Source organism: Micromys minutus, assembly GCF_963924665.1.
Source record: "Micromys minutus genome assembly, chromosome: 11".
Lineage (NCBI taxonomy): Eukaryota > Metazoa > Chordata > Mammalia > Rodentia > Muridae > Micromys > Micromys minutus.
Window position 1 is genome coordinate 34,566,124 of NC_137980.1, and position 21,563 is coordinate 34,587,686.

Consider the following 21,563-nt stretch of genomic DNA (forward strand, 5'->3'; position numbering starts at 1 on the left):
TTAATAGGAAAGAAGAAAAGGCTTTGGGCCTCTTCCAGAATGATATGAATCAGACATAACAGGAGAAAGACCCTCCCTAAAAATCTTGGCTACAGAAAAGAAAACTGAGAAAATTAATTTGCTGATTTCTCCACATGGGAACAACCCTATAACTGGCTTAGACATAAAAATGTCTCTAGTCAAAACTTCAGCTAAGGACTGGAGAGATGGCTCCGCAGTTAAGAGCACCAACTACTTTTCTAGAGGTCCTGAGTTCAAGACCCAGCAACCACATGGTGGCTCACAACCATCTGTAATGGGATCTAATGCCCTCTTCTGGTATGTCTGACAGACAGTGTTTTCACATACATATAATAAATAAATCTTCAAAAAGAACCATCAGCTAAATTAAACAATAAATCTTGTTTGTTATGGAATCCTTTAGATTCATCATGATATCCTTCACATGGCGTGAATGAAGATTTATTACAATTGATTACTGGACAAATGAACTCAAAAGGATAGTTGTCTTTTACCTCCTCAAACAAGAAAAAAAATCCATCCTTAATAGATCTGTCCACCTTGCACAATCCATACGAATATTTTAATAGTACCAAAGTTTTGGATGTAAGATTCATGTATTACAGAATGTGCAGCTCTGACAAGATTCATCAATGGTTACCTGAAATGACCTGCTCTTCCAGCTACCTCCTGGTGCTGTTTCCTGAGACTTGCTTTCAGAACAGCTTCAGGAATAGCTACTGATTCCTGATGAACTTGGTTCATCTAGTCTTTCAGATATATCCTGGAACTTCAGTCAAACCCTGAGCCCTTCTAAGCATACAGAGACTGAATAACAGATACTAAAGCTAGCTTTCTTAAGTCTAACCAACTTTAAAATTTTCTACTCTTCCCAACCCCTTTAAAATTTTTCATCACCCTAGTTCAACAAGAACAAGTATGGAAACTTGTCATCCTGAATTCTTGAGTTTGAGTGTCTGGTTATGGTTATTTTATAAATTATGTATTGGTTGGCATTTTAAGGGATAATTCAGAAAATGTCATAATGTTAAACCAGGAGGAAATTTATGGAATAGATTATTAATTTATTCTAGAACAAATTATTATATAGCCATATTTTTGCTTTGGTATAAATCTGTGTAATTTATACAAAACTGAAGTTATAATTTCTTTTATTTGGTACAAAACTGATATATTGATACAGATTTAAATTTTTTATTGGTATAAACCTTTGTATATTGATACAAACTCTGAAATTAATATTATTACTCTTAGATAGTTGTTGTACCTACAGAACTCATTTAAGAATACAAGGCTGGGCTGGAAAGATGGCTCAAAGGTTAAGAACACTGATTGCTCTTCTAGAGGCACTGAGTTCAATTCCCAGAAACTACATGGTGGCTCACAACCATCTGTGGTGGGATCTGATGCCCTCTTCTAGTGTGTCTGAAAGCAACTACAGTGCACTCATATAAATAAAGTATATGAAGTCTTTTTTTAAAAAAAGAATATTAGTCTTGATCCAGTTCTTCTATAGCTGCTATTACAAACTATTTAGGATGATTAAATAAAGCAAGTTGAGGTCCAGGTAGTAAACTCGTGGTTGCATTAGATTCTGATTTAATTATAATAAAGTGTTTTAAATATTATTCAAGTAGAAATAACTTAGAGTAGTCAAGGCTTAGCATATACATTTTATATGTAGATTGTCTTCAAAAACATCAGAAATCCACAGAATCTGGCATTTGTAATCATTTCATGATTATTAGAATTTTTACTAAGAGATGTGTCAGCTTCTGACATACCACCTTCATGGTGCAAAGGACATGCTGAGCATCATAACCTCCATATGGAATTGTTCCGGTTGTGGCAAGGTAGCCACCTGGTAAGATTTACCCTAGTTCATCTACAGACAAAACATACTGTCCACTAAAGGACATACAATGTGGGATGGTCGACAGCTTAGCTCTGCCAAGACAGAGTAAGCTAATAATTCATAATAATTCCTGCTTCACTTAAGGTCTGACAGATGATTCTGGGTAAGAAGGTTGAAGTCAGATGCTTCAATGTTTTGAGGAGTAGGGGCCTGTCCAAGTAGCCAGCTCTCTCTACTGTTAGTTTAAGGATTAGAAGCTATGGTTTTGTGCTTTCTTTAAATTCAGGTAATATTTAATTTGGTCTCTCCAAGACAAAAGGGAAGTCACACCTTCTTTGGTTGTGTTTATCTTGATCCTTGCCTCAGTCCAAATGTGAATATTCTTATCTGATCCAACTTCTTCTTCTGAGCCCAGTGACAAGTACTTGCCAAAATATCTTTAAGCGGCACCAAAAGCTCTCCACAGTGGGATATAGATTTTAGTAAGTAATAATTAAGGAAGGGAGGTGTTAGCTACATGGAAGTTTCAAAATAAAGCCCAGGCATTTGGCTGATTTAAGCATATTAAACACAAGGAAGCATGTGTGTGTGTGTGTGTTTGTGTGTGTGTGTGTGTGTGTGTTTCATTCTATAATGCACAGCATTTGGGCAGGCAGTGAGGAACTTGACCAGTTGCTGCCACTCAGGAGTAGAGCAGATAACCAACTACTACTACACCCAATATTTGCTTATCAGATATTTTTTAATATATAAGGAAAAATCCTACATTGTAGAGAAACCCTACCAATGTAATCAATGTGATAAAGTTTTTCACAACACAGTTATCAACAAATGCATAATACATAGTGCGTAGAAATGTTATGAAAACATAATTGATAAGTCATTGCATGTAGCACTATTCTCAAATATGAAAAAAAGTCATACTGCAGAGGAACCGTTGATTGTACTTAGTGTGGTAACATTTTGTACTCTATGGTTTCTTTATACAAGAGTAAAACCTTCAGTGTATACTCAATCTTTTAAATCCTTTGCATGTCACAGAAGTCTTTGAGGATGTAAGGAACCACACTGAAGGGAATCTATGACTATAAATAATTTGGTAAGATCTATAGCCAACACACATTCAGTTACACAAAAGTATATTTTAGGAGTTAAAAAAACTGTCAGCAATCTGTTCAAGCTGCTGGATGTGATGTCCTCTGCATTTTGTTGGCATTTGTAATAATTCTCTTCAATTTCGTGAAATTTTTCAACCAGGTATCAAACTTTGTGGATGCGAGTTACTGCCTTTTTTGTTGCTGTAATAGAACTCAATTGTTAAGGCAATTTACAAAAGAATTTAATTTGAATTATGGTTTCAGAGGGCTATGGGATCACCATGAAAGTGGTAATACAAGTGTCACAAATTCCCTTCAGATGTTGGGATTTGTTATATAGCCTGGCTTGGATGTCAGTCATTAGTCAGGCTACATTTTAACACTTTATTCTCATGTGTCAGCCTACTGAATACAAGTCAAAGCATAAAGGATGCATGCCAATGTATCCTGTTTTTTCAACACATTTTAACAATGTTAATGTCAAAATGCTTAACATAATAGAATATACCAAATTCACTTCCATCCACCTCTGCCCCTTTTGAGTTAAATTCAAGCATCCCCCTTCTTGTACCTTCCAGGTAATTTAGCTTCTTTGAGTCTATAGATTGTACCATGATTATCCTCTACTTTATGGCTAAAATTCACTCATAAGTGAGTATCCTTGAGTCTGGGCTACCTAACCCACAATAATATTTTATAGTTGCATCCATTTGTTGTCCTTGTTTTTAATATCTAAGTAACATTCCATTGTATAAATGAACCACACTTTCTTGTTTTATTTAATTTTAGTGTTTTGCTTATTCACTTTATATTCTACTCACTGCCTGCCTCCAAGTCGCCCCACCCCACAATCCTTCTTCCATCCCCCCTCACTTTCTCCTCTGATCAGATGGGAGAATCTGGGTATCTCTCCCCAAACCTAGCACTACTCATCTCTCCAAGGCTAGGCACTTCCTCTCCCATTGAGGCCAGACAAAGCCACCCAGCTAGTAGAACATATCTCAAGTACAGGCAACAGCTTTTTGAGATAGCCCCCACCCTTGTTTCAGTTGTTTGGGGTCCACATGAAGGCCAAGCTGCACAACTGCTACAAATGAGCTGAAAGACCTAGATCCAGCCTGTGTCTGTTCTTAAATTGCTGGTTAAGGTCCTGGGAGCCACAAGGGTCCAGGTCAGTTGATGCTGTTGGTCTTCCTGTGGAGTTTCTATCCAATTCATGGCCCACATCCTTCTTCCTATTTTTTCATGAGTCCCCAAGCTCCACTGTTAGGCTGTGGGCGCCAGTATCTTATTGAGGCAGCTGCTAGGTGGAGCCTCTCAGAGGACATATTTTTGCCTGCAAGCATAACAGAGTGTCATTAATAGTGTCAGGATTGGTGCTGGCCCACGGGATGTTTCTCAAGTCGGGCCTGCTATTGGTTGTTAATTTCCTCAGTCTCTGCTCCATCCCCTGTGCCTTTATTTCTTGTAGACAGGATAAATTTGGGCTGAACGTTTATTTGGTGGGTTTGTGTCTCTATCACTCCACTGGGGTTCCTGTTTGGCTATAGGAGGTGGCCTGCTCAGGTTTTACAGTGTATCATAGCTAAAGTCACCTCCATTGACTCTTGAGTGCCTCCTTTATCTCTGTGTCCTTCTAGAGATGCCCCCTACCTCCTCACCGCTGTCAATGTCTAGGGTTTTGGGTCCCCGGGTATAGTCATCGCCATCAGGACACACGGGATGCAGAGTAACCATGAAACACCACATCCTTTATTGAATTTTCCAACATCTTTTATAGGCAAGCAGATCAAAGATTGAGAAATCTAATTCTTAACAGCTTCTTTTTCTCAAACAGTAGTTTATCTGGATTCAAAGTGACCTAAACCTCCTTGTAGACTGAGAAATCTGTTTGCAGTCCAAGTCTTTTAAGTGTTGCTCGGGTTAATTAAAAGATCTTTTCTCATCAGAAAATCATCATGAAGTTTGGGGATTTGATTTTTGCTTAGATGGGAATTTGCATGTTTGCTACAAGTACCTGCCAACAGTTGGTCTTTTGATGAGTCAATAAAGATCCAGTGGCCAATGGCTGGGCAAGAGGAAAGAGGCAGAATGTTTAGGATTCCCAGACAAAAAACACTGGGGAGAAGGAAGGATCCTGCTATGAGAGGGGCATAGGACTGGCCACACCATGAAGAAGCAGGAGAGTAAGATGGCTGAAATGTAGGTGTGAAGGGAAAACTGTCCCATGGGAGGGCAGCCCAGAAGGAAACAGTGCAGTAAAGATAAAATATAGATTTAGCAAGTATTAACTCAGGAATATCAGAGGGGAAAGCTTGTTAGCCACAAGGAAGTTAAGGAGTGTCTCAGTCATTGAGCTGATAAGGCATATCAAAAATGATGATGTGCGTTTGTGTCTTTTATATGGGGAATCCAAACCATTTGGGTGGGTGTAGCAGAGACATGGGCACCCTCTATGATCTCAGAGCAGCTTATCTAATTATCACTACAAGTGGCAATCCAACCTGGTGGAAGAGCTCACATTTAAAAATTAATCTGTGATTCCTGAATGGAATACACATGCACCTTGATGTAAGATTAGGGATTGAGAACTTACTTCTTAGGAGGGGAATTTCATTTCTCAATTTGGAACTAATACAAAGAGTTTGGGCTCAGAGGCATTGGGAGCTACTGTTGTGCAAAGAAACAGGCTGCTCAAGGCAAAAAGAGAAGCAGATGGTAGAGAGCACCTGCTTTCTAGAGAAGATAATCAAAGGATAGAGATGAATGATAGAAGGGAGAGTGAATAAAAATGCTTTAAGGAAAAAAAATTAAAGTCTTTTCTTCAACACATGGGATCTTTGAACATGAATGTGTACTACATGGGATTTCTGGGATTGCTTAGTGTGTTATAAAATAATTAAAGCCTGGAAATAGGCATATAAAGTAAGTAGAGGGAATTTATTTGAAGTTAAATAGATAGATGAAAAAATATTCGAAACTTTTCATCTTAAATTATAGGTCAAAAAGCAGGGAATAAGCAGAAAGACCTTATCTCAGACTGATAAAAAAAAAAAACTTATGTTAATTCAAGTTATACAAAGACAAAGGGTATATATGTATCCACAGAGATATCAATCTTTATGGAAGGGAAAATTTAAATATACAGATGAATAAACAACTTAGGCATTGATATCATTAAGGCAGGACAGAAGATGGCAGGAGAGCACTGTCTCGACAGATAATATTTGTTTAGATTGTTTCAATTGTTTTAATTACCAAAATTTATGTGTCTATGAGTTTTGTGGTTATATTAAAATTTCTCTGGAAGAGAGGTCAAGGTAAAAATTTAATTCAATTGGTACCATTAAGGCTGCAGGACCAAGGACATGCTATTTGGGGAGAGAGGTTCTCTATTTGTGTTAACAGGAAAGGAGAAAAGGCTTTGGACCCCTTCCAGAGTGCTATGGATTAGAATTGACTGGGGAAGACCCCCGAAGTTCTTGGTTACAGAAAATAAGAATTTCAAAAAATCCAATAGGATAGGTAACATGATCTGCTGATTCCTTGACTTGGAAATAGCCCTATTAGACATAGAAATGCCTCTTAGATGAAACTTATGCTAAAATTAGAAAAAATATTGTTGGTTATAGAATCCTTAAAATTTATCGTAAGATTCATACATTGCAGAATGTTCAGGTGTGACAAGATTCATCTGCAGAAGGCTGAAATGACCTGCTGTTCCAACCCCTCCCCACCCTCTTAAAAGTTTTCATCACCACAAATTAGGAGGAAGAAGTTGTGGAGAGTCATTATCCCAATCCCTTTGGTTTGGATGATTGATTATGGTTATTTTATAAATCGTAGATAGGTTGCTATTCAAAGGAATAATTTAGAAATGGTAATAATTTTCAACAAGGAAGAAATATATAGGATGGATTACTAAATTTATTTTTAAACAAAACATTGTTTACTTATAATCTTACACTGGTATAAATCTACTGATGCAATTTGAAGTTATAATTTCTCATATTGGCACAGAATTTATATTAATACAGATTTAATGTTTTTATTGATATTAATTTTTATTTTGATACAAAATTTGAAATTAATATTGTTACTCTTAGACAAGCATTGTGCCTATGTAATATATTAAGAATATAAGGCTTACCTCTCCCCCCTCACCCCCCACTAGCCTGCTCCCTGGCGTGACTTGGCACTCACAGGAAGCAGATGTGCATCAGTGCCAGGGAACAGCTGCCACCAACAATATATCAGCAACACCGACATTTTTGTTTTTTCAAAACAAAGTGAGAATTGATCAGTATCAAGGAGCAGATGCTGTGGGGCTAGAAGAGAAAATCAACCAGCATTTAGAAAATGATCACGGAAGCAATGAGGACACAGACATTCCAAAAGGCTATATGGATTTAATGCCTTTTATTAACAAAGCTGGCCATGAATGTCTGAATGAAAGTGATGCGCAGGGCTTTGACAACTGCTTACGGAAAGGCATGTCCTTCTTGGAATCTGACTGTGATGAGCAGCTACTTATTACTGTGGCATTCAACCAACCTGTTAAGCTTTATTCCATGAAGTTTCAAGGACCAGATAATGGTCAGGGTCCTAAATATTTAAAAATTTTTATCCACCTACCCCATCTCTGGATTTTCAGGAGGCAGAAAGAAGTGATACAACCCAAGCTCTGGAACCAACAGAAGATGACATTAAAGAAGATGGCATTGTTCCTCTTCGTTATGTTAAATTTCAGAATGTTAACAGTGTGACTTTATTTGTTCAATCTAATCAAGGGGAAGAAGAAACAACGAGAATTTCATATTTTACTTTCATTGGTACTCCAGTCCAGGCAACAAATATGAATGACTTCAGGCGAGTAGTTGGCAAAAAAGGGGAAAGCCATTAGGGTTCAAAAGACAGACACTGGAAGACTTACTGCAGGCAGATTTGCAGCTCCTGGATAATTGCTTGATTCTCTTCAGAAACTGTTAATCTTTTATTTGTTGCCAGTACCAATAAATCATTGCTTTTGTTCAGATGGTATCACTAGTGTTTCTACTGTAATCTTGATACATGCAGTTGTAAGTAAAATTCATTACTTTTGCCAAGTTTAAAAAAAAGGAATATAAGGATTAGGCCCAGTCCTTCTAATAACTACTATTACAAACTGTTTAGGATGGTTGAGTAGGACAAGTTAAAGACCAGATAGTAAACTCATGGTTACATTAGATTCTGAACTATTTATATTAAGGTGCTTTTTACAATATTCAAACAGAAATAGCTAAGAGTAGACAAGATTTAACAGTTCAGATATACTTTATATAGTCTTAAAACATCAGAAATCCATGAAATATGACATCTAATATTAATTCATTATTAAAGATCATTTGACTGGAGACATGTGCACTCCTGAAAGTACCCTCTTCATGGTTCAGACAAGAAACTGAGCATCAAAACTTCCATATGGAGTTGCTCCAGTTATGGCAAAATAGCCACTGAATAAAAATTGCCCTAATTCATCTACAGACTAGAATACTCTCCAGGAAAGGGCATACAATGTGGAATAGTCAACAGCTTAGCTTTGCCCAGAGTCATTCATAGTTCCTGCCTCATTCAAGGTCTGCTACATGATTGTGGGCCAGAAGGCTGAAGTCACAAACTCCAACATTTTGAGGAATAAGGGACTGTCTAGGTAGTCAGCTGTCTCTACAATTTGTTTAAATTTTGGAAGCTATGGTTTTGTGCTTCCTATATATTCATCTAATATTTAATTCATTTTAGATTTCTGATAGGCTTGAAGGCTAATTATAGTCTTATAATCAAACTTAAGTTGTTTAGTATTGAGAAAGATGGTATAGATGTGAAAGCATGGTTTTCAGATGGTAATACAAGTTAAAGTCAGAACATAATTCAGGTACAGAACTGTAAACTCTTTACGTCATGATAGCTGGTAGAATACTTTATCTAATTGACAATATGATGGACTGGATATTAATGACACACCACTGTTTGTAATTTACACAGTTGTGGTTGTGCTCAATGTATGTCTAGGAGAAAAGAGCCTTTTTTTCTCAGACAAAAGTGGTGAGATGTTTGGAGTTTGATTTGTGCTTACATGGGAATTTGCATGTCCATGCCAACATTTAGGTTTATTTTTTGGGGGGGTATGGGTTAATAACAAGTCAGCAGCCAATGGCTAGGCAAGTGCAAAAAGACAGGACTTTTAGGATTCTGGGGCAGGAAACCCAGGAGGAGAAGAAGGTATTCTGACATGTGATTGGTGCAGGAAGGACCGTGCCTTGAAGGAGCAGGAGGGTGAGATGGCTGAACTGTAGGTGTATAGAGAAAGCTGCCCAGAAGGAAACAAGGCAGATTAAAATATAGATTTAGAAAATGTTAACTCTGGAATATAGGAGGGGAGTGTGTGATGGCTGCAGGGAGGTTTGGCACCTGGTACCTAGTTAGGCATTTAAAATATAAAGTGTGTGTGTGTGAGTGTGTGTGTGTGTGTGTGTGTGTGTGTGTGTTTATTTGTGAATCCAGAGAACTTTGGCTAGTGGCAAGAAATGCATACCTGCCAAGAACTCAGAGCTGATTAACTATTTAGCACTACAATGAAGGCCACTTCCTCAGCCATGCAGAACATCAGGATTCTTGGATTAGAAAGTATGCTTTCTGTTTGTCCCAGTGTGATGGAATTCTTTTAGAGAAATAGCATGAGGTGACTTCTCCCAGCCTGCTAGCTGCAAAGTGATTTAAGGATCTGTGTAAGTGCCAGTATCCAGTTTCTGCTTTGTTAAAGGCTATTGCTCAATCCACAAAGGTGATACATTTTTCCATAGAATTTTTATAGGCTCAATCTATAGAGGATTAAAAGGTTAAATGAGCACCCCATTGCTCCAAGACATAGGAACATTCATTTGCCCAGTCATCAACATATGAAGCAAGGATCCATAAGCCATTACAAAATATGACAAGAGACATGGGGTTGTTTTCAGAGTGTATGCCCAGGGGGGCTCCTTTTTAACCTAGCATTTCACCCTGTAAAGAAAAACAGTATGTGCCAAATCTCTCTTCTGTGTCTGCTTTCTGCTGATATTAAGACACTGAAAAATACCAGGAAGGTTAAAATGCTAGTCACAGTCTGGTCAATTGGAGCATTTATGAAAAGCATCCGATTAGATAATCCAGATGAAAGACTAGGACCAATCATATCAGCTGAATTAGTTAACATCAGCTTTTATCAACTCCAAAGTTGAACAGCTTTGTAGCTGATCCCTGGGTGAAGTCTGTCAGTCAGATGAAAATCTGCTGAGACAAATATGAACTAGGAACAAAAATTAAAATTGCCTAGCAACTGCAGAAATTAGGAAATCCCAAGATCAAGGGAGAATCCCATTTTCAAGAACAGGCAGATGTACTTATCTGGAATCCATTTGATCTACAACAGTTGGGTCCAAGTCTTGATTCCCTGAAGCGTATGTGAACTTTAGCTTACAAAAGAATAAATGTTAATATTTACCATTGTACTGAAATCCATATTTTAGAAATTTAGTTGACAGATGTCTGTTTTCAAAGCTATAGGTTGTTCACAGCTATGAATACACAGGTTGAACAGAGATGTTTTATAATGATGAGAAGCATCTTTAAGTTTATATTCAGAAACCAACCAAAGAAAAGTGTAGATTATCCTAAAGCTGTTTGTATTTTAATTTTAACTCCACTTTTCCCAGAGGGCTGTCTAGTCACTAGTCACGTGACTCCAACTGAACCTTCCCATCTTAATTAGTAAAATAAAGGAAAGCCAGTGACTGGACTTGGAGAGGGAGGTGGAGAGGGCTGAGAGCTCTAAGGAGGTCAGAGGACAAAGGTTAGAGGTCCTGGCAACATGGAGCTTCCCAAGGACCAGCTGGACCCAGGTGGGATTTATTTTAAAAGCTATGAACATTAAGGATTTTACAGGTCTAATATCTCTTGTAGAAGGGCAGTTTGTATCTTTGTTTATTTGATGCAATCTTGTTGTGTAGAGGATTTGTGGATTGAGAGCTGAATATATAAACCTGTATGAAAAGCTATCGGGCTTGAGAGTTGTGTTTTTCTGAAATTTGGGGTACAGAAATACCCCAGGACAGAGGCAGAGAACAGGCGGTAGTAAAATGCCGAGGGAAGAGAATTGTGTGGACAAGTTGGGCTGGTGGCTCAGACCTGGCGCCAGAGGTGCGCTCGACTCCGTATCAGGGTCAGGCCTGAGGAGTGAGACCTCAGGGCAGGAAAAGAGATAAACTGATTTTATTTTTTAATATTTACTGCAACAGAAAAATTTAAATCTTAAGTTTGTGACTGAATTGTAAACTGCCAATGTTCCATTTACTTATCAGAACTCCACTGATCAGTTAAAATTCTGAACTTTGAAATAACTGTAGTATGTGAGGGAAACATGAAATACTTTCCTTTCATATATATTTCTCTATTTTAACGAAATATACCATACAAAAAGCACTTATTCAAAAAGCACATGATCGTTTCCATTCCCCATGTTTGTTTCTTGACTATTACTTATTTACGAGCTCCCTTCTCTACTTTCTGTACTGGTCCAGCCGGTATGAATTCCAACAGTCCTCTGAGGGGAGAGTGAGGCTGATTATAGGGAAGACAGAAAAGAGATGCAGGAGACAAGTATGAGTGGGGTACTTGGTGAGCACCAACCAGCTGCAAGTGTATTTCTCACAGCCCTCAGTAATACCAAAATGAAGTACCAGATTGATCGAACCCGTACAGGAATGTTTCCTCCCCTTTTTCTACATTTCTTTTCATCTTTTGCCAAATTTCAATATCCAGTCTCCAGACGTATTGTAAAGACTGATGGTCTCTGGTCTTGTAGTAGCTCTTGAACTATACGGAATGCTTGCTGAAAACTTCTAAAAGGTTATAAAAACGTTCTTGCTTGTTCTATAGTTTAAAAAACATGCTGGCTTCTTTTCTCTTTATCTCTGTGCTTTATTTAACTCTGTAATGTATTATAACATTATAATTCTCTGTGCTTTATTTAACCCTTTATGCTTAAATAAGCACTAGGGAGACTTAACTCTTTCTTACTGTTCTGTGCTAAGAACTTAACTCTTTTCTTGTACTTTAATAAGTGCTAATATCTGGCAATTAACACATGCTGTTTAGCAGCAGGGAATTAAGTACAAGAGTTTATTACTGGTGCTCCTTTCTCTGGTGAATCAGCCAGAAGCCTCTATGGCTAAGCTAGTGAAAGACTCTAGGGGCTTTCATCAGCCTTATACACACTACCTCAGGTAAAGGCTAGGCCAAGTGCCATTCTCCACCCACAGTTCTTGGGAGGAGTAGGAACATTCTTGAAAAACCACAGAATGTACTGACTGATAGTCACCTGACCCTCTGGTCTCATGGCCTGTCACGTGCTTGCTAGCCAATAGATTCAAAGGCCAATATACTTAGCCAATGAATTTAAATTATAACCTTGCTGACATAACTTGTACACCTAAAATGTATAAAAATTGCTTGTAGCAGCTTTTCAGGGTCACCTCTTCTCTGGATGTAGGCCCCCAGGGCACTGGACTAATAAACTTCTTGCTTTTGCATCTATCCTCGATCTCTCTTCTCATTCATGGAAAACTCAAATAGATAAAATTCAATTTGGGTCTTATAGTAGTTAATTCTTTGTGAACCAGAGAGGAAAGAAAGAAAAAGTATTAATAAGCTTTATGCAGGCAAATATGCACAGATACATATACATTCCAACATTCATACACCCACACTCTGGCTGGGTACACCTGTCTATCACAATCAACTCCACAAATATTTATACATGTTTACATACATGCATACCTGCACACAAACATACAGAAAAATGAATATACACATTTGGATGGATGGTGTAACCTGAGCACCATGAGTTTTAAGCAAATGCTGTGAAAAAGAAATGTAAGGAATAGATTTAGCTTGTCACATTTCCCTGTAATAAAAGCTTACTTACCAAAGTTCCAACCCTCCTGAAAACTTCCTTTCTCAGGGTTCAGGTACCACATGTCAATGTCTAGTGCTTTGGGGTCCCTGGGTAGAGTCACAACAATCAAAACACAGAGGATGCAGAGTAATGTAAACCATTGCATCCTTTATTAAACACTTCAGCATTTTTAATTGCTAATTTTTAGCTAATTAAAAATTAGTAATATTTACTAGTTTAAATTTTACCCTTTAAGTTTTGCTAGTTTAAAATTTATTAGTTTAAAATGTTACCCCTTTCTCAATTTCCCTTTCACAAACCCCCTATCTCATGCCCCTCCCCCTGCTTCTATAAGGGAGCTCCCCCACATACCCATCTACTCCCTCCTCACTGCCCTAGCATTTCCCTATGCTGGAGCCTCCACAGGACCAAGGATCTTCCCTCTCATTATTGCCAGATAAGGGAATCGTCTGCTACACATGCAGCTGGAGCCATGGGTCTCTCCATGTGTACTCTTTGGCTGGTGGTTTAGTACTTGAGAGCTGGGAGGGAAGGGGCAGAGTGTGTTGGTTGCTTGATTTAGTTGCATTTCCTATGGGGTTGCAAACACCTTAAGCTCCTTCAGTCTTTCCCTAACTCCTCCATTGGGGTCCCCAGAATCAGTCTGATGGTTGGCTGCAAGCATCTGCATCTGTATTGGGAAAGCTCTGGCAGGGTCTCTATACCAGGCTTCAGTCAGCAAGCATTTCTTGGCATCAGCAACTGTGCTGATGTTTTCACTGCGTGGTTTGGTGTCTGCAGATAGGATGGATCCCTGGGTGGGGCAGTCTCTGAATGGCCTTTTTTTTTTTTTTTTTTTTTCAGTTTCTGCTCCAATTTTTGCCCCTGTATTTTTTTTTTATATAGGAGTGAATGAAACCAGCTTAGTCAAACAGGTTCTCCAGGACAGGAGTGAGGATGGAAAGAAAAAAAGACAATTAGACAAAACTATAACGTGACTTTGGCCAGTTCTGAGGCTGAAGCAAAATTGGTATATTTCAGTCCTCTTTTAAACCACTTTAATTACATGCAGAAAGATAAGATCAGTTCTGAGTCAAGGAACAAGCAAGCCAATAATCAAAAATCCTATAAACATCTTTCTAGATGGGGTGACCAAGACAAAAGGGACTTCCAAGAGACAAAAGGACTGCCACACCTGTCCACTGAGCCTGCCCTGAGCTTTAAATGTAAATGCTCTCAATCCGGGCCAGAGTCAAATGTCAAATTCCTGCCTTGACTAAGTTCTAATGTCCTGATGATGTCAAAATTTCCACTGCCAGCTGTCCAGCGGCCACAAAAACAAATAAATAAATAAATAAATAATTCTTCACACAGGAGCAATTCTGGGTAGGATAAATATTTCTCACAGTGTCTAATTCTCAACAGCTTCTACTTCTCAAACAGTACTTTATCTGGGTTCAACATGACCTAAACCTCCTTACAGACTGAAAATTCTGTCCGTGGTCCAACTATTTTAAATATTGCTCAAGTTAATTAAAAGATTTTTCTCTATCAAATGTGGAGTTAGTGAGGATTTTTTCCCCGTTCTGTAGGTAGCCAATTTGCCCTATTGACTATGCCCTTTGCCTTACAGAAGCTTTTCAATTTCATGAGGTCCCACTTATCAATTCTTGATCTTAGAGCTTGAACCACTGGAGTTCTGTTTAGGGAATTTTCCAGTGTCCCTGTGCCAATGAGTTCAAGGCTCTTTCCCACTTTCTCTTCTTTTAGATTCAGTGTATCTGGTTTATGTTGAGGTCCTTAATCCACTTGTGAAAGACTCAAGAACCTTTCTATCCAGGAGACCCCCCTCTCAAAGAGGCACAGAGGCAGCAACTGATGCAAAAGAGGTTTATTAGTCCAGCGTGGTAGGGTCATCCTACACCCTGAGGAGAGGTGACCCCAAAAGGTAGTTTTTATACTTCTTAGAAATATAGGTTACATCAACAAGGTTATGATTCATATTCACAGGCTAAGCATATTGCTTACTGGGCATATGCATCAGGATATGCGTATCCATAACTGGGACTTTCCAGAGGGTCAGATGGCTATCAGTCAGCACATTCCTCTATTCTCCAAAAAATTATTTACTCAAGGAAGTCCCTGAAGCCAAGGCAGAGTGGGTCCTCTAATCTCTATTTGTCAGGCATGGGCAGGGAAGAGGGGAATCTATGGAATGTAGAGGGTGGGAGTGCTAGGGTAGAGAATTTCCCATTGCACTGGAGGGCAGGAGTGTCTGTTGTAAGAACCTGAGGAGTCTTAGCTCAGGAGCTCGTCCCACAGAACACAATTAGATGATAGAGAGCTGTAATAACAAGAGGTTTAATCTTTATTCCATACTTACGGGGTTGCTCATCCTCTCAAGGAGAGTCAACCCTAAATTCACAAAGCACACATCTCTTATTCTTTACAGCTGGCAGATTTAGCAACAGAGTAATTGGCTTATTCCCATTGGTGGGCCTTAGGACAAAGAATCAGGCATTGGCTAGCCCCGCTCATGGGACTGTTCTTAGCTCAGTCATTTTCTCACCTAGCTCTTGTGTTTGTCCTTAGGAAAGGGCTGACTTGAAAACAGTTCTAAGGGGGGAGGAACTGGGTGGTCAGGCAGAGTCAAGCTGACTCTTGGTGGTTTTTCTCAGAATTTATCTCCAGGAGCGGTAGAGGGTCCCTTTTTTCTAAAGCAGTCATTTTTATTTTGTCCTAACTCAACTTAGTCAGCATAGCCTGACCTGTCCATTAAAACTTTGGTTTACATTTTCAGAACCTTGTTTATACGTTTTCAAAAATGTTGAGGGTTTTAGGCTGATGATGACGCATATTTGGACTTTGCTATGAGACCTTGTGGCTGTCAGCCAGTAAATTCTGTCTTTGTTTACTTTCTCAAAAATGGGTGTTTTGGAAAAGTCTCAGAGCCCCTAAAAACTTTGTTTTTTACATCAGCTTTCCCCTTTCTCTTTGGCATAATTTTAATCTTAAAATCAAAACTCAGTCTCATCATTAGCAATGGACCTGTATTGTTGTCTTAACACCATTATGTGGACTGCACTAATACATTCTCTAATAAAAGCAACTAAGTGATTCAAAATGTAGGGGCCGAAGGTAAGCAATAATAGTATAATCAGGGGCCCTAACAGAGCAGAGATCAAGGTCGTAAACCAAGCGGAAGAATAAAACCATGTCTCCGGCTTTTGGCTTGGGCTCTCTCTCTTCTTCTCTGTTCTAAACTTTCTTTAAAAAAAGCCAAATTGTCTTTAACTTTTCCTGAGTGGTCTATGCAAAAACAGCATTTTTCTTTTAATTCAGCACACAGCCCCCCTTCTTTAAGGAACAACAAGTCTAATCTTCTTTTATTTTAGAGGACCACTTCTGATAGGGAAGTCAGCAATTCCTGGAGATCAGCTAAGGTTTATTTTATTTTTTTTTAATTCTTTCTATATCTAAATCAATGGCGGCTCTCAACTTTCTATACGCTTTGTTTTGTAGGGCAATTGTAGATGTCCCTGTAGCTGCCCCTGCCACCTCTAAGCCCATTCCTAAGATAATCGCCAAGGTAATTCCCAACTCTCTTTTGTGTCTTATTAAGACTTTGACCTCGGGCAAGAGCTTAGTTGGACGGGGGAGGTAGGGGCTGCTCAGGGAACACCAGGGGAAATGATGCCCGGAAGGCCCATGTAGGTTTCTTTAAAACCTCGCCAATGTCCAGACTCAAATACTAGATCTATAGAGCCCACTAGAAACTGTCCACTGTTTGGAGGCGCCTTCTCCACCATCCTCCCCCAAGGGGCCATTGATGTGAGTGATCTGCGACCGGTGTCAGACAACCAAGAAGTTTCCTGTCATCCTGTGACCACCCAGAGTCTGATCATAGAACTTCCAGAACTGCAGGCCCACGTGCAGGGCGAAGCGGCTGCGCGGTAGCAAAGGATGTCACACTGCATCAGGCCTTGCTACGGCTGCCCCAGTATCAGACCGATCTTTTGCTCACCTTCAATCAGACCCCTTAAGGATGAAGGATGGGGTGGGAAGCTCGAAATTGGGTCCCCGCTACAAATAAGCTGGGTGGGTCAAACTCCTTCAAGGAAGCAGAAATAGGCCACGGGCTTGGGAGGGGTCAGGGATCCTGGTCTTCTGGGGAATAGGAAGTGTGATCTTGCAAACCTCAAGCTGGACCATTCTTTCTCTATTCCCTTACCCTAAGGGTTCACAGCAGGTCTCTTGACCCTGAAAATCTGTCGTATCCACGTTGGAGCCTGGGTAACTTTGAACAGCTGGTAACTAGTTTGACTCTTCATGATCCCAACCTCTTTGGTCCCCAGTAAAGATGGTTGAAACACACAAGATGCTGCTGAGGGTTCAGGGACCCAATTCTGCCAGGGGGAGTTCCTTTCTGCTCCTTCCCTGGATGTAAACATAAGACACCTCCTCTGCAGAAATAAACTTGCTTTATGAAGAACATTAAAAAAAAAAAAAAAAAAAAAAAAAAAAGACTCTGACTTCGGGTTCCCAATTATTTAGTACATGTTCATTAAGATGGTAAAACAATCTGGGCACCATCTGCACTAACACACAAAAGTTGTGATTATTATTAAGAACTTCTAAACTTATACAGGTTGTGATCCCAGAGACACAGGCCCACCAGCTGTTTAGAAGCAGAAGGAGGTATCTAATCAGATTTTTCTGTCCAAGGGTAGGAAACACTACACAGATGTCGAAGGGTTTGTGGGACCTGACCCACTGAGACGCCTTGTCCAGGGACTGCTGAGAGGGTTAGGCAGACCTGTAGTTGATCCCACCTACAGTGGGAGTCTTCTAAAGAACTATTGGGAGCACTAACTTAAGCAATGCCTTCATAGTAAGGGGGTGCTACATCATAGCATAGCCAACATCGTTCAGTCATTTTAGGGTTTGTAACATGTAGCCCCCTAAAAGCATTGGTCACCATATCGAGAAGGGGGTTGACTTTTAGATTTGATGGAGGAAGCGATGTGGGTAAGGGAGGCATGGTGAAGTTCCTAAGCCTCCCTGGGAAGTTAAAAGATTTACAGCTGATATAGTAGTCTTTGTAACAGGTTCAGGTTGGACCTGAGGAAGAGGAGGAGGAAGACTCGCAGGATCTGGCAGTGGATGGGGAGGGCTTAGGGCTGAATTGGGGCCTACTAGAATATAGGCAGTTTCTATATTAAGCTTGATAGTGAGTATTAGTCCATCATCATACCCATCAACATAAAGTCTGAGGCCCCAATTGTATTCCCTCACCCAATTAGTAGCCTTTTCCCCTTGGTCAGTGAAAGAAATACAGAGCAGATGACGCCAATCTCTTCTTCAATTCACACTCTTCTTCCGGTATCCTATGATAATCTGAGAGAGTATAATTAGCAGCTACTGTCACATAGTCTCAGCTTGACCTATGATTCCAGTGTGCCTGCCCCGTGGTCTCACAACCCTAACTTTTGCAATAAAATTCATCAAGGCCTTCACACTTAGGATTGAGGGACCTCTTTCAGTGGGACCCAGGGCAAACATAGAACTCCTGTTTTCTAAGTCATTTGTTACAGTATTCATCACAGCAGCCTCCGTGGAACCGCCTGGTGGTGGACTGATCCCATGGTGACACACAGGTCTGGGAAACTATGAAAATTAGAATACCCTTCTAGATCCCATGCTGGGGCTCCAACAGCTAATTTATACAGAACAGGGAAAAGATCCAGCTACCACTGGTTGGGGACAGCAACTTTGGAGACACTCCATATCATATTTCTGGCTTGATTAATCACCATCTAAGTCAAGTTTCATGGCTGGTGAGGACTGGCATTAGATGGGTATAAGGGGAGGGAACTAAGACACAACATCACTGTCAGGAGGAGCCCCATCTCTAGTTTTCCTAATAATCTTTAACTTTAGAGGGTTTTTAGTGGTCTGAATTATCCAGTCTTGAGTGTTGTTCTTAGCTCCTGTCAGCAGGGCTGCCTTCACGTGGGATGTTTGGATCCAGGCAGCTATTCCATCTACCTTAACTGCTGTCAGAAGGGTCAACAACATTAGGTACAGTCCTGTCAAGCGAGGTTCCAGCGTCTGGGCTCGGTGTCATTGTACACAAGACTGAGTCTCCAACTTGGAATAGATGGGGTTTTTTGAGGGTCCCTGGTTCATAGGAAGTTACCAGCTGTGTCCACACCTCTTTCTGAACCAGTTGCAGTCCTTTCAATCTAGCATATAAGTCACAGTTACTGTACTGGCTGGTTTTGTGTCTACTTGACATAGCTGGAGTTATCACAGAGAAAGAAGCCTCAATTGAGGAAATTCCTCCATGAGATCCAGCTGTAAGGCATTTTCTCAACGAGTGATCAAGGGGGGATGTCGCAGCCCATTGTGGGTGATGCCATCCCTGGGCTGGTAGACCTGGGTTCTATAAGAAAGCAAGCTGAGCAAGTCAGGGGAAGCAAGCCGGTAAGTTACATCCCTTCATGGCCTCTGCATCAGCTCCTGCTTCCTGACCTGCTTGAGTTCCAGTCCTGACTTCCTTTGGTGATAAACAGCAATGTGGAAGTGTAAGCTGAAAAACCCTTTCCTCCTGAATAAAAGCTTTTTGTTTATGATGTTCTGTGCAGGAATAGAAACTTTGACTGAGACAGTTACTATGACAAGTGGGTTTGAGAACGCCTCCCAACACCTTCAGGGGTTTAGGAGTCCCAAACAGAATTTTAAAAGGAGTCAGACTAAAATGGGAAGGGGTGTTCCTAACTTGGAAAAGGGCTAAGAGAAGGAGCACCACCCAGTCTGTGCAAGTCTCCATGGTCAATTTAGAGTCTCTTTTAGAGTTCTATTCATTCTCTCTACCTGTCCTGAACCTTGAGGTCTATAAATGCAATGTAATTTCCAATCCACCTCTAAATGTCTGGACACCCCCTGGGTTACCTTGGCAATGAAGGCAGAGCCATTATCTGACCTGATTACTTTGGGTACTCCAAACTGGGGGAACATTTCTTCCAGGATCATCTTAACAACAGCCGAGGCTGTTTCTTGCTCGGTGGAGAAAGCTTCTACCCATCCTGAGAAGGTATCTACAAACACTAGGAGATAATTATAACCATATTTTCCTGGTTTTATCTCAGTGAAATCTACTTTCTAATAGGCTCCAGGCCTGTCTCCACAGAACCTCTTGCCAGAGGCAACCTAGTTTCTGCAAACATTTATCTTTTGACATGATATGCAGTTATGGACAATTTGTTCTACCAGGTATTTTAGCTTTGGAACATGATAACTAGTTTTAGGATGGTTTGAGTCAATTTGCTCACTCCTAAGTGAGTCCACTGATACGTTTGCTTAATCATTGTTTCAGCTGATTCTTGAGGCAAAATTTTCTTTTTCTCAGGCATATACCAAATGCCCGTTTTCTGGCTAAGCCAGTTGCCACGGCTTTTTGTTATGAGACTAGATCCTCAGCTGTGTATTTGAACTTTGGAGCTCTCACACAGGGGTCTTTTAACACCATCATGGGCATTGTACCTGAAGCTATGGCCCAAGCTTCTTGATCAGGCCACTAAGGAGTTTTCTTTCTGATGTCCCGGGCTGTGTATGATACTCACTTTTGTTGGTCTCATCAGAGGCTAAAGCAGTGCTAAGATCTCAGGTTTATTTTTAACCTCTTTGTGTCCTGAAGTCAAGAGCCCTCGATGCTGATATATCACCACGTACATGTGCAGTGGTGAAGTTGTACCTGCTGTCAGTATAGATATTCACTCTCTTGTCCTTGGGCAGTTCTAATGCCTCTGTGGGGGAGATAAGTTCAGCTTTCTGAGCAGATGTTTCTTCAGGCAAGGTCTGGGCCCATATCATGTTATGTCCATTAACTACTGCAGCCCCAGCTTTTCGTTGCACTTCCTCTATAAAGCTGCTTCCATCTGTGAACCAGGTAAATCCAGCATCTGGGAGGGGCTGATCTGACAAGTCTTTACGCCAACCATGAGCCTCAGCCAGCTCCTGTTTGTTTACAATCATAGATATACGGCAGCAGGTCTGGATCTGGCACAACATGGCAGGGTTCAGACTGGTAGGCTGAGCAAAAGTTATTCTATCAGAGTTGAGCAACAGAGTCTGATAGTGGGTCATGAGAGCATTAGTCAACCATCGATCTGGGGGCTGTTGGAGCACACTTTCCAGGGCATGTGGTGCTGAAATCACCAAGTCCTGCCCCAATTATAAAAGTCAGTTTATCCACATCTTTGACCAATAATGTCACAGCAGCTACTATGCACAAGCAAGCAGGCCACCCTGCAGCCACAATGTCTAATTATTTTTTGACAGGTATGCCACTGGTCTTCTCTGGGGTTCCAATTCTGAGTGAGGACCTCCTTTGTTTTCAGCTACAAATAGATGGAAGGGCTTTGTTACATCTGGAAGGTCCAGTGCTGGGGCTGACATTAAGACAGTCTTAATGGCATCAAATACCGCTGTTCTTTGTCTTTCCATACAAAAGGCTGTTTTCTTTTGTGAGAGGATAACGTGGGGTTGCCAATTCAGAAAAATCCAGAATCCATAGTTTACAGAAGCCTGCTGTACCCAGGAATTCTCTAACTTGCCT

General features: G+C 40.3%; 2 pseudogenes across 2 annotated transcripts; both read left to right on the plus strand.

The window, feature by feature from the left end:
• The first annotated feature begins 5,143 nt into the window (after positions 1 to 5,143).
• On the plus strand, positions 5,144 to 8,006 carry LOC308427393 (thioredoxin-like protein 1; annotated as a pseudogene). Its single transcript has 2 exons — positions 5,144 to 5,175; positions 7,148 to 8,006. The product of its transcript is annotated as a thioredoxin-like protein 1 (transcript).
• Positions 8,007 to 12,213: 4,207 nt separating this feature from the next.
• Positions 12,214 to 17,301, plus strand: LOC308427394 (ran guanine nucleotide release factor-like; annotated as a pseudogene). Its single transcript has 4 exons — positions 12,214 to 12,272; positions 16,466 to 16,603; positions 16,699 to 16,982; positions 17,181 to 17,301. The product of its transcript is annotated as a ran guanine nucleotide release factor-like (transcript).
• The last annotated feature ends 4,262 nt before the right edge of the window (positions 17,302 to 21,563 follow it).